The 13,872-nt window shown below is 38.6% G+C and overlaps 2 protein-coding genes and 1 long non-coding RNA gene across 5 annotated transcripts in view; 2 read left to right on the top strand and 1 right to left on the bottom strand.

The window, feature by feature from the left end:
* LOC1278389 (putative fatty acyl-CoA reductase CG5065) overlaps positions 1 to 13,872 on the top strand; it is a 118,314-nt gene that overhangs the window by 41,114 nt on the left and 63,328 nt on the right. The gene's annotated exons all lie outside the window — the stretch shown is intronic.
* The window catches only part of LOC1278390 (chorion transcription factor Cf2), a 127,627-nt gene that overhangs the window by 54,275 nt on the left and 59,480 nt on the right, over positions 1 to 13,872 (top strand). The window lies entirely within an intron of this gene.
* Positions 5,909 to 7,008, bottom strand: LOC133391679 (uncharacterized). Its single transcript, XR_009765150.1, has 3 exons — positions 6,317 to 7,008; positions 6,120 to 6,210; positions 5,909 to 6,054 (listed from the first exon to the last, which is right to left on the bottom strand). It is a non-coding gene; the product is annotated as an uncharacterized LOC133391679 (long non-coding RNA).

Raw genomic sequence — 13,872 nt, 5'->3', positions numbered from 1 at the left:
TTCAGTGCAGTATTTAGATTTGTAATTATCGTTTGTGGATTTTTCGCTGAGGATGAAAACGCAACATCGTCAGCATAAAAGAATTGCTCACAGCTCTTCATGTGAGATATGTCTGAGGTATATGTATTAAAAAGTAAAGGCGACAGAACGCTGCCTTGAGGAAAACCTGCCTTTGGCGTATATGTGCTTGAGGTACTGTTTAAAATATGTACTTTGTTTTGGCGATTTGATATGAATGAATTTACTATATTGATCAAGTAGCTGGGAAAATTTAGTTTGATGAGTTTGGAAAGTAAACCTTGATGCCAGATGGAGTCAAATGCTTTCTCAGTATCAAGAAGAACTAAGCCGGTTGATTTTCTATTACAGCTGTTATGTATGATATTGTTTGTCAATCTATGGAGTTGGTGTGTGGTAGAAAAAGAGGGATGGAAACCAAATTGACTTTTCGGGATTATGTTGTTGTTGAATGTATGGTGTGCCAGTCGGCTTTCTAACAATTTTTCGAATATTTTACCTAGGCAACTAAGAAGGCTAATCGGTCTGTAGCTTTCTGGTTAACTGTGATCTTTGCCTGGTTTGGGTATCGCGATGACTTAAGCTATTTTCCATGCATTTGGAAAGTAACCAAGTTTTAAGCAACCATTGAGAATGGTATTTAGATATATAATGGCTTTTAAAGGTAACTTTTTGAGTGTGTAGTTATTTATGTTGTCAATACCCGATGATTTTTTCGGTTTGAATCTTTTAAGAATTTGTGTAATATCTTTTGGTTTAAACAGGTTATTTTGTATAAGTTCTTGATTGATACTGCGAAAGTTTTTAACGGTTTTTTCACTTGACGTTCGGTTGGGCTAGTAAAATTTGCTGTTACTGTGTGTGCAGATTCAAAAACATCTCTCAGTGCTTTGCATTTTTCGTTTGACGTTATGAGCGTTTGATCATTGTATTTTAATGCTGGTATTGCGTTTTGATTATTTTTAATGATTTTAATAAACTTCCATTGTTTTGTTTTTATTATGTTTGTCCTTATTCATTGATTTTAGGTTTATTGACCACGCTTTGTTTCGCAGTTCAGATAATTTAATGTTAATAAGGTTTTTTTTATAGACTATTTTATTAAAAACGGGCTTAGGTTCTATTTAACATTAATATTTACAAAGAACAACGCAGAACTTCTATATCAATCACAGCATCATTGTTTCCAATGATGTGGATGACATAGTTCGCAAACAAACTTAGGATATGGCTGCGTTTACCTGCACTAATGCCATTTAGTACAGGCGAATGTAAAAAACCGAACAATAACGTTGACGAAGACGGACACCCTGAAATTACAACGCTAATTCGCTGGTGCAGAATGTGCCAAGCATCAGCAACTCTTCTGCAGCCAGCGAATTTGTGTTCCAGGGTATCCATTGCAGGACAAAACGAACATGACGGAGATGGGACGCGGTTCATTCGATGCAGCAGCTCTCCATGGCTGATTTTTCCGTTTACCAGCAAGAAGAGCGTGCTGCGTTGAAGGGACGATAGACAGGAACGATGAATATTGCGCCAGAGTAGCCGCCAATTCACTGACGGATTTTGCAAGACTACCTTCGGCTCAAGTAGCACTTCCGTCTGTTTTTGGCGAATCCAGCGTGTCGTGATGGCCTCTGATGGTGGTTGATAGTAGACATGGGCGAATTGAATCAGAACTGCATGATTCATTCCGATCTTTACTCTGGGTGAACGAGTATCGCACAGCTAGACGAAAGGAAATGATTCTTCCGCACGCCAACTGTGCGGTATTGATTCTCCGTGCGGATGCTCACCACGCCGACTATGAAAGTGTGCGATACATCCCCGCACGCCAACTGTGCGGTATTGGTTCTCCGTGCTGATGCTCACCACGCCGACTATGAAAGTGTGCGATACATCCCCGCACGCCAACGGTGCGGTATTGATTCTCCGTGCGGATGATCACCACGCCGACTATGAAAGTGTGCGATACATCTCCGCACGCCAACGGTGCGGTATTAATTCTCCGTGCGGGTGCTCACCGCGCCGACTATGAAAGTGTGCGATACATCCCCGCACGCCAACGGTGCGGATGCTCACCACGCCGACTATGAAAGTGTGCGATACATCTCCGCACGCCAATGCACAATGGGCATTTGCCGGGATGAAATTAAAAAAATCAACTTTGTAATAGCGCAATTCCAAATAATAGGTTTTAATACTAAGGGTTAAACTAAGAAAAATACCAAATATGAGCTCTTTATCTGTTCTGGTTCTCTAGAAAACACATCTCAAAGTCGAGATTTGTTAAAAAAAACGCAGAAAAATTTTCACTTTTTTGGAAAACTTTGAACCTTTGTAACTTTTTCAAATATGAACCGATTTTGATAAGTTTAGACATTTTATAAAGGATATTTAGTCAGCTTTATAAACACATGAAACAATTTTGAGCTAAGTTAATTTTATGCAAAAATATACGATAATAACTGAAGAAACCTCCTGAAAATTTTCATCATTTTAACTTTTGACTTGATGCCATTATAAAAGTGGCGTAGAGTGGCGTTGTCTCATATATGTCACATCATAGTGTAATATATATACTATCAATCTGTGAAGAAATATTCTGCGAAAGTTTGCGAACGCGAATTTTATTGAAGTTTTTTCACATCAACTTTTTCTAAAAACAGACACATGCGTAACTAGGCGGCTCCATAGGTGCCTAGTGTAGCGTATTTCGTGTATTCTACAAAAATATATTCTACGTGCTTTTGATCAACTTTCATTTCAATTACGAACCTGTGTATCTTAGTTTCAGCTCATGTACTTATCTAATATGTAAATTTCTATTCTAACCTAACTTTATCATTAAATATAATGAAGCAAATCAGAACCAAATACCTTTTGGTCCTACTGCAGATTATATATAAGGATATAAGGAAAATACTCGCAACTCGTACGACTTAACAACATGCCCATCATGGGTTCAAGCCCCAAATAGACCGTGCCGCCATACGTAGGATTGACTATCCTGCTATGGTGGGAAATCAATAATTAGTCACTGAAAGCCAAACCCACAAGAGGTAAAGGCAGGCCTTGACCGACAACGGTTGTTGAGCCAAAGAAGAAGAAGAAGATAAGGAAAATAATTCTTAAATTATACGCATAACAGGAAAACGTTATGAATGCAGTAGCATCTATTGGCGTTTTGGGAGAAGAAACTCCCAAAACTCATGACAAACTAAATATAAGGATAGAGGGGAGATGCTACAAAGAATATTTTGCAAGAAAGAAAATGCATCCAGAAGGACATTTTGTATAATGAGCTGTATTCCTCTGATTCGTTAACCAGTTCAATATCAGTAGCTACACGCACTAAAACAAAGACAGGGTTTAACTTTACAAATGAAGTAAATACTTAGTTTGTAGCTATCGTACAATTTTGATTTTTTCAGATAGTTGTAAAACCAAGAAGAAATTTGTAGTTTTATTACCCCTTCTGAAGGCAGTACAGCACTTGGAAAGGTATTGGATGAATATTCAAAGACAAACAATATGTGCTGCTTTTCATTACGAATATGGGAAGTACTTTATTTCAATGCACCTGCTCTATCCAATTATTTAAATGCCTTTATTCATGTCTTTAGAAAAGTGAACTAGACGTCAGGAGCTTGTAATAGCATCCACCTAAGTTGTGTGTGTAAATTTTTAATATTTGTACTACCTTTGAGTAAAAGTGACGAGAATTAGCTACAATTGTCCTATACAATGCAGAAAAAATTATCTTATTCAAAATTATTATGTTTTGTTTATATATTATTATTATTATTATTTATTTAATCTTCATTATGGAACATTACAGTATATTTTAAAATGGTTTATACTATTAGCAACAAATAATACAAGAAAAAAAACACACAAATTTAATAAAACTAAACAAAGATCCCTTAAAACACTATTTTATGTAGCGCCACCTGGTGGTATGGATGCGAACTACAAATAAAATGTTATTTACTATCATAATACTTTACTACAAACGATAAAAACTAACCATTTCTGCAAAAATAATTTTATCCCGCAATTTGTTCTAAACTGCCCATTGTGCAATGGTGCGGTATTAATTTTCCATGCGGGTGCTCACCGCGCCGACTATGAAAGTGTGCGAAAAATCACCACACGTATACGGTGCGGTATTGATTCTCTGTGCGGATGCTCATCGCGCCGACTATGAAAGTGTGCGAAAAATGACCGCACATATACGGTGCGGTTTGGTTCCTCTTGTCGACGTTCGATGTCAACTAAGCTTCAGTGGCGCGTTAAACGGTGGGCGGACTGGGCGGCCGCCAGGGGCCCCGTCGATCTAGGGGGCCCCGTCATTGTGATGTTCGACTTCGTACTGATTCTACCCCCCCCCCCCCCCCCTCTGGATGGGACTTTTACCATCTATTTCAAAAAGACACATTTTTAATTAATTCATTTTTCCCATCGCTTTACTCACTGTATTTTGTCGAGGGCCCCGAACTGCAGAAAACCGGGGCCCATACTACTCAAAGCAGCACATTAAATGTTCTAAGAAATCTGCCAATACTTGCATCAAAGCTGCGCTGCGACACGCGCGCACAGCTCAAATCAATACCTCATCATCGTTGGCGCAAAGTATTGGACAAAGCGAGAAACCGTCAATTTTTGCTGGTGTGGGTGGCCTGTGCACGAGACACCCAAACCCACAACCACGCAGAGCAACTTGCTGCTAAAATGGAATGCACAGAACGCTGCGCTTAACTACCACCGAAAACCCGCTACACAACACAAGCATACAACACACCCAAACAAAAGTTTAAAGGCCCCGAAACACAATATCAATACATCGGCTCGTAGCCGGTAAAATTAGCAAGAAAAATTGACTAACATCAAGCAAGCAACGGAGCTCCAGTGGGTAGAGGTTTCATTCGAGAAACGATTCCATCGATATCGATGTGTGCGCTTTTCAATTTGGCTGGGATGAAACGTGCCTGCGCTTGTCTAGGGGCCCCTATACTTGTTTTGCAGATGTGTGCCGAAAACAGACAGCTGTTTTCACGCGAAAAATGGTATTCACATCTCAAGCCTGAGATCGTGGAGCGTGCCTGCTTTTAACGCAAAACCTTAAATTTTCACGCGGGGCCTTACTCAACTTTTGTGGTCAACTGACAAATAGGGGAAATCGGGAAGGGGTGGTATTTATATGTCCAAAAAGAAACTGTGCCATGTTAATATTAAAATGATGTTTTATCACTATTTACATATATCTTTTTGCGTGAAGACAAGATAAAAAACCGTTACAGCTATGCTGAAACTAAAACTCAAAGGTGGTTTACGAGGCCCCAACTATTATGTGGACTCTTCGATGAAGGGGCCCCTTCGGTAAGGGCCCCCGTCGGTAAGGAGGCCCCGTCGATAAGGGGCCCCGTCTATAAGGGGCCCCGTCAATGAAGGGCCCGTCCATTTGGTGTCTTGGTGTGGATGGTCGATGCACGAGCTCACCAAAAAAAAAAAAAAACGCGGAGACACTTGCTGCTAAAATCCAATGCACAGCACACAGAAAAGAACGCTGCGTTTAACCACAAAGAAAACCCGTTTCAACAGCCACAAACACACATCATACACAGACAAAAATTTAAAGGCCCCTAAACAAAATTTCAATACACCGCCCGCTTGGCAAAATGTCGCGCGACATGCATGCTTGAAATCGATGCTTGTTAACATTTTATTTCAAGCATCGTGAGTGTCCCAGCATGAGCGCTGAGCGCACCTCCCCTCATTCTCAGTGCCGCGTTTTTGGTTAATCCTCGCTCCCACCCTTTCTTTCCTTCTCCTCAACGGACCCACCATTCCCGCGAGCGTAGACCGATCACAAAATTCCAGGAAATTCGGACAGTAAGTGTGCAGTTTTTATTCACAGAGCTATTCGGGAATATTTCAATTCTTGATGGTGCGTGCTAGACGAACGAAACGTTGGCTGCTTGCTCTACCGATGGCGCGTGCTGTTGGAAGAAAAACACTTGATGCGTTTACCTGAGGAATGAAAGATATATCTACCATTAGAATGGTGAACATAACTAGGACTATTTAAAACTTACCGATCACGAAGATATTTGAAGTTAAACGGCGACTCTGTAAGCCCGATTCACCTTCTTTGATCGGTTATCAGGTGCTTTGGTAATAAAATTGCTAGGTGTGATAGAAAATAATAGAAGAATAAACAAACATTAAAAGCAGTACGATTGTTAGAACACAAACATCATTTGGAAGACTCTTCTTTTATGCATACACTTACCCGTAGATCAAGTAACAAAACAAACTGCATTTACGCCTGCGTTGACATCTTTCACGATTTACTTAACCACTTTTCTATTAACATTTCATAATTTTCACTGCATCTTCCGGCACCGATCCTTCCCAAATGAAATTTGCATTCGTTCTGGCAATGAGTTTCGAACGATCACAACACAGCGCGAGAGTGAAGAACACAAAGTAAATGGCACTATGTACAAGTGTTGATCATATGGTCAAAATAAAGTATAATGGAATTTATTTTACTTCAAATGAATTTAATTTATTCTGATTTACATTTCAACTATTGTTATCAGCATAGTTGTTAATGTTTAAAATTTTGATGAAGTGAAATCATCATTACCAGATAAATGAAACGATAATCGACGCATTTTGACCATATCGAATTATGATCGTCTTTACACATAGTGTCATCTCTTGCGCTTCAGTGTCTCACGCTCAGAGCAAAAATTCTCGCAACTTAGCAACGGTGGGAGCGTTCAGTTGTGGAGGGCTGGAGGAGTGCGAGTGTGTGTCTCATGCACACAGCGAAATTTTGGTCAACACCTCGATGGTGGGAGCGTTTTTCCATGGGATGGGGTAGTGGAGTGCGAGTGTGTCGAATGATTCCTTCAAAACTAAGGCCAGGGGTAGCGAGAGGAATCAAAATGAGTTACTCTTTGCCAAGCGGGGGGCTCGTAGCCGGAGAAATTAGCAGGAAAAAATGACACCAAGCTCGCGTCGCTTTAAAAAGCCTAGGAAGGTCGTTTGGTCAACGGTGGGTTCAGTGGGTTGAGGTTTCATTCGAGGAATGGTTAAATCGATGTCATTGTGTGCGCTCTTGGCTGGGATGAACCGTCCTGTTGTTGTATACGGGGCCCCTGCTACCGCTTTGCGATTGTGTGCCAAAAGCAGACAGCTGTTTCACACGAAAAATGGTATTCACATTCCTGGCCTGGGATAGTGGATTGTGTGTGTCTTTTAATGCAAAAACTAAAATTTTCATTCTTGGCCCTAATCGAACACATCCAGTTTGTGGACCGAAGAGAAGGGGAAATGGGAAAGGTTTCAGTTAGAAGGAAGGGGGGGGGGGGGGGAGGGTATAAAAATACTCAAGGAACCTATTGACCATGTTCATTTATATATGGTTTTTATCGACTATTCCAATTTTTGCGAATACAACAAGACCAAAAACCGTTACAGCTGCATCTACATACAGCCATATACAGCCATAATACGAGGAACAATCTCCATTGCCTCGGTCATTTGGGGGCCCCGTTGATGATCCCGTCGATTGAGGGGCCCCTTCCATTTGGTGTTGTCAACCCAATATACCCCCATTTTCCCTCCGGGGGTTATGTTTAAAATCAGATTTACTATTACTACCAGACCTATCAGAAGCATATTTATTTTAATTATCAGAAGCATTTTACTATCAGAAGCAGAAAACATTTGCCTTTTTAACATGTGCAATATTTTTACCTTAGTTGGAAGCGCAGAACGCTGCGATACATGCCCACAGCTCAAAACAATACCATTTCATCATCGTTGGCCCAAAGCGTTGCATCAAATGCATTGAACGCTACGCACGAATTGGGTAAAGCGAAAATCCGTTACAAGAGATGCCTCACGCAAACTACAAGGACATACGACATTAAAAGGCTCCGAAACCGATCTCAACACAACGGTTCGTAGCCGTAGAAATTAGCAAGAAAAATTGGCTGACACCAAGCACGCTCTTTTTATCTGTTGAGGTTTCATTCAAGAATCGATTCCGATGTCGATGTGTGCGCTTTTTAATTTGGCTTGTGTCTATGTTATCTCGCAAAAACTAAGAACTCGTGCCCCGGCTAACCTTTGGGGCCCCAGTCAAAATTGTGGACTGGACGAAGTGATGGTAGAAAGGCAAGCTGTTGAAGGGTTTGGGTCAATATTGGAAGGGTCGACGGAAAGGAAAAATCGATATGAATGATCGCGTAAAATTAGAAAATCGCGCAAAGTCCGGCCCGAGAAAATATTTAACCGATTTTGAAAGATAGGAAGATCCTATTCATTAAAAATTAACTGAACATATTTTAAAATGACAATTCATATCGTTGAACTATTCCAAATTTGATCACCATAACATGGATTGTCGGACCAATTAATATGGTCAAATTTGAGGAGAAATTAGAAAATAGAAACGAATAATTCCATAAAAACCTGACTGTTGATTTTACGAGAACAATGGTTACACACTATTGCTTTTTAAGGATGCAACGATTTTCTTGGAGCTTTTTTTTAAAGAAATGCACTATCAATTGGTCTGACCTGTCCTTACTTGTCCGTGGCCTCATAATAGTACTGAACGATTGTACGTTTGTCTCGATAACTTTTCAGCTGTTAAGGTTTTTGTACCATCTTCAGATATATCCTGAAAACATTTTGCAACATGGAAGGAAGGGTACATTCAGAAGCGATATTGCGATTTTGCTTAATTGTTTTGAACTTTTTATGACTTTTGCACAGTATGCTGCAGACTCTTAATTGAAGAATCTTTACAATCAATTTTAGTTATTTAATAAAATGAATTTGAAACTTGCTTGGATGATATAATAATTTAAGAAAACCAATAACCAATCGCATTGTTTAATATCATAAACCAGTTATTTGGGTATTAACTGTAATAATATAATAATATATGTGTAAAAAAATGCATTCTCCTGGCCATCACCGCTCGACCTGTGGTCCGTGGATCACTTGAGACAAACATACTGCAATACAAGGTATTTCCAGTTACTTTCGAATGAAAATATTGTTTTTCCCGCGTGCAACAAGTTATCGCTCTGACCGATTGAAAATGAAGTGGCCGTAATTCGAAGCAAGACGGTACTTCAGTATTCATTGTAAAGGTAAACACCAACCTAAAAGCAAACTATTGTTTTCATGTTATGCTCACGATGACGATTTTAAATCAAATCGTCCGTATTATGAAACACGAGCTAGAAACTGTAAAGTAGGAAAGAAAATATCGTTTAGAACCATCGTTCTTGTCAATAAAAGACAAATGTAACTAGCTTAGCGAAAACGATAACTTTCCGACCTTTAACTTCTTTTGAGTATAGATAAAACCAACTCCGATCATGGCAGGTCAGATTTGTTCGGATTGTCAGGATAGGACTAAGCCCATCCATCATCTATCGACTTCTCATTTAAGGAGTTTCGTTATGTCCTCCTACCCAAGGTAATCCCTCTAAACTCCAACGTCCGAAAGGTTTTTATGATCGCCTAGACGATCAAGTGTCGAAAGTCCGCTTCGAAACAGTATCCACAGTACCCAAAATTTGAACATACTACAAAGCCTTTCTGATATTACTGATTGTTTAGTCATTGATATCGATTAAAAATTGGCGAAAAAAAGTATTGAAATTGGAGTTTTTATTGATGCGCGAGTGACAGTCCATGCTGCTCTTGTTCATCTCTGTTTCATAAAGATTTATACAGATGTGAACTGTATTTTGTCGAAACAAGTTTGTTGATTTGGTACGCACTCACGGTTATCATGAAATTTCAGCAAGAACAGCAAAGTGGTGTGAAGATTTTTCTCAACCAAAACGTTAATTCCGCAAGCCGAATACGCACCTAAAATTTATCGGGGTGTAAGCGGTTACCAAATCAAATGTTTGTTCATCACGAGCAAGTGGGCATCGCATTATGTTTTCTTTTGAAGCTCAGAAATGTCGTTTTGACAGAATAAATAGCTGCATTTTCAGTAATTTTTTTTACTGATATTCAGTGAAACGAGAAAACCATGTATTACTCAATAGCTTTCAGTAAAAAATGTAACTGCAGCAAACTTAGAACATTTGCAGTGTATGATTCGTACAACATTTCTCCCCCCCCCCCCATCCCCCCCTCCACACCAATCGAGTGATTTTTTGAAGGGGCCCCGTCTACCATAACGCCTAGGGCCTCGGAGAGGCTTGACCCGCCGCTGCTAAGCTTGTGTGCGAAAAACGTAGGTGTTGGTTTCTTTTGTGGACGTTCGATGTCAACTATGCAAGTGTGCAACAATTTGCTAATGTACGGTCGAAACTCTATAGTTGCACGATTGATAGTAAGCATGTTCTCAAGTTGGATACACAAAAGTTGAAAGTCAGTTAAATTTAACTGACTTTCAACTTTTGTGTATCCAACTTGAGAACATGCTTACATGAAAAACTCCAACTCCAAAAACTCCAACTCCAACTCCAACTTGAGAACATGCTTACATGAAAAGCATGATTTTATATTAAAAATGCAAAAAATGACGTATATTCTATGTAGAAAAATTCTAGTTTTATTTCACCTAAAAAAGGTACGCTATTATATAAAACCTCAATGGTTATCATGCACTCATAGTTCAATTGGTGAGATCGAGCTGTATCGCGCAGAGAATTAAAATGAAAGGACGAAAAAAATTGTGAAAAAAAAACCTTACCTTCCCGCTCTTTCAGTTAAGTAAGGCGAGATAGCACATCAGTTGAAAACATCAGTTTATCGGCAGCTCTTTCGGTTATGGATAATTATCAATGTGTGCAAAAAATTTCTGGTCGTCAACACTGTGGCCCCTGCAAGTGTGGGACACAAGTGTACTACCACGACATGAGTGTGAAGTGTGTATCAACAGTGAAGAATAAAAAGGTTAGAATGAAGTGGTGTATAATATAAAGACAGTTGTAGGTGTATTGTCCGGCGTAATTATGATTGAACACTTTTAACGGTTTTTTTTATCAGTGTTAGTGCACGCCGATAAAAACTGTTAAAACCAAAATAAGTCAGTTGATAGTTAGCATTTGAACGTGGCACAACTAAAAACCGATCAATAAGATTCGAGAAACCTAAGTAAACGGTATCATAAACCTGTTCAAATAAAAGGTGAGTTTTAAAAATGTGGAGAATACGATGCCGTTCTGATTGCTATATACAGTAAAATATGCTTTTTGTCCTTATATTACGAAAGATCTATTGTTTTTGTGTATTATCATATTGCGTATTAGCATTTATGCAGTTTCATATTTTAATTAACAAATTATTTGAGAGTTTTTAAGCTCAAAATACTGAAGTATTAGCTTGATGATGCTTTGGCGTTTTAAGACGCTACTGGCGCCAGTGGAGTGCAAAAAGAACACCCTTTCTCTTCAATGGGCACGCAGAGAACTCTTTATTGTCAAATCGTAATCTTAAAGATAATAGTTTTATATAGTAGGGTAGGGATAATAGATAATTGAATTATAGTAGTGGCAGTGTGTTACAATGGTTGACAGTTTAAGCGCCGTGTCACATAAATTCGCATGACGGTTTTGCTCACCGTTCAGCTTTGCATCTGACGCTCAGTGATTATCTTGAGAACGAATGAGGTAGGAAAGAGAGAACGAGAATGACATGTGCTACGCCACTTATCGCAATGAAACAAAAAAGTGATAGCAATGGCACTAGTAATTGTCGCTCTCATCGCTCTCTTGCCATGCGCTACGTGCTCACTCAATAACTGTAACGTCAGCCCGCCGTTCAAAGTGTTAAGAATGTAGCTTAAAAAGGTTTTTAGGGTTAATAGTAATTCATCGATCAGATACAGATTTTAGAGAAGGCAATAATAATTAACAACTTAATTATTATATTTTTACTCAGAATTGAAACGATGAGCACGGTACGAGCGACAAGCGATGTATGGCAACACTTCGAAAAAACGGAAAATGCTGGAAAATGTTTATATTGTGCTAAGATCATTCGATGCACTAAAAGATCGTCATCCAATTTGAAACGGCATCTGACTGCAAAACATGTCGGAATACCTTTAAAACGCGTTAATGCTTCCTCGTCGAATGGAGAGTGTAATGTTGAGGAATGAACCTCATTCAACAATCCTCAGCTGGGATTTCTCGACCGGCCACCATGGACTCTTTCTTAACTCCACTGAAACCACTAACATCAGAAGCCAAAAAAAAACAGGATGAGCTTTTATTAAAACTAATTTGCAATTTGTTTCAGAAGCAATTTTGAATCGGGAGTACAACAAAAGCCTGCAAAAGGTCAAAATTGCTTTGGAAAATACCACAAAAATAGCGCTGACCTCAGATGGATGGTCGAACATCAATAACACTAGCTTTTATGCACTAACAGCAAATTACATCGATAACGATAATAAGTTATGTTCCAATTTACTCGAATGTTCGGAGTTTCCTTATCAACACACTGGACATAATATTGCTGAGTGGGTAAATGAAGTAACAGAGAAGTTTGATATAATGGAGAAAGTAGTTGCTTTAGTAACTGACAACGCGAGTAACATGTCATCAGCTGCAAAAGAACTAAAACAAGTGAATCATTTTCCATGTTTTGCACATAGTTTAAGTTTAGTTGTTAAAAAATCGATAGAAAAAGCAATTGAAACCACAGTTGACGAAGTAAAACGTATTGTTACCTTCTTTAAAAAAAGCAGTACGGCAACCAAAAAACTTTCCGAAGTGCAAACACAATTGAATTACCCCGTTCTTAAACTAAAACAAGACATTGTTACTCGCTGGAATTCTACTTACGATATGCTGGAACGGTTTTTTAAGAACAAAATACTATTACTATCTTGTTTAGATACAATTAAGATGAAAACTTCTCTACAAAACAAAGATTGGATTGTGATAGAGCAGGCAATCAAAATTTTACAAAACTTTGATTACGCTACAAAAATTGCTTCATCAGAAAAAACCGTTACATTATCACACATGGGACTCCTTATCAAAATTCTCATCACTAAAACTACTGATTTGTTGAACGAAGAATTAGAAAGTTCAGTGCGAAAATTAGGAAACTATTTGATTCATGGTCTTGAAGAAAGATTTGATCCCATGTTTCGAAATACGATCGTAAATCAAGCAATGCTACTCGATCCACGTATGAAACGGCAAAGTTTTGAAAACGAACAAAATAGATACGAACAAACATACCAATCTATTATCGATATTATCGAAACAATCTATCCAAATCAGAACATTATTAATACAGCCACATCAAACTCTCAAACTCAAGACAACCAAGAAAAGGATCAATATCGTCAACACTTATTTGGAGACTTTGTCAGTAGGATATCTATTAGGCAAGTGGCTTCCGATCCTAAAACTAAAGCAAAACAAGAACTAGACGGTTACATTGCATCGGAATATGCAGAACTAGAATCTGACCCTTTGGCATGGTGGAAACAAAACCAATCTAGATTTCCAAACCTGTATAAATTAGTACAAGGTATTTTTTGTATACCAGCCACATCCGTCCCGTGCGAACGAGTATTCTCAAAAGCTGGACAAATCTATACCGAAAAAAGATCGCGATTGGATCCTAAAAAACTTACTGAGCTACTTTTTCTACAACACAACGGTTTTTAGATTAATTAAGAACTTTAAAATTAAGTTTCAATTGTTTGAATTCAAAAACTGGTCAGAGTAATTGATTAGGAACTTCCAAACGATTTAATCTTTGCATAAATACATTTTTATTCTTAGATTTTATTTGCGGAGTTCTCAATAGTTAAGCTGAAATAGATTTAGT

Source organism: Anopheles gambiae, chromosome X, assembly GCF_943734735.2.
Source record: "Anopheles gambiae chromosome X, idAnoGambNW_F1_1, whole genome shotgun sequence".
Classification (NCBI taxonomy): Eukaryota; Metazoa; Arthropoda; class Insecta; order Diptera; family Culicidae; genus Anopheles; species Anopheles gambiae.
Note: the sequence above shows the minus strand (reverse complement) of the source record. Positions and strands in the feature narration are given on the sequence as shown.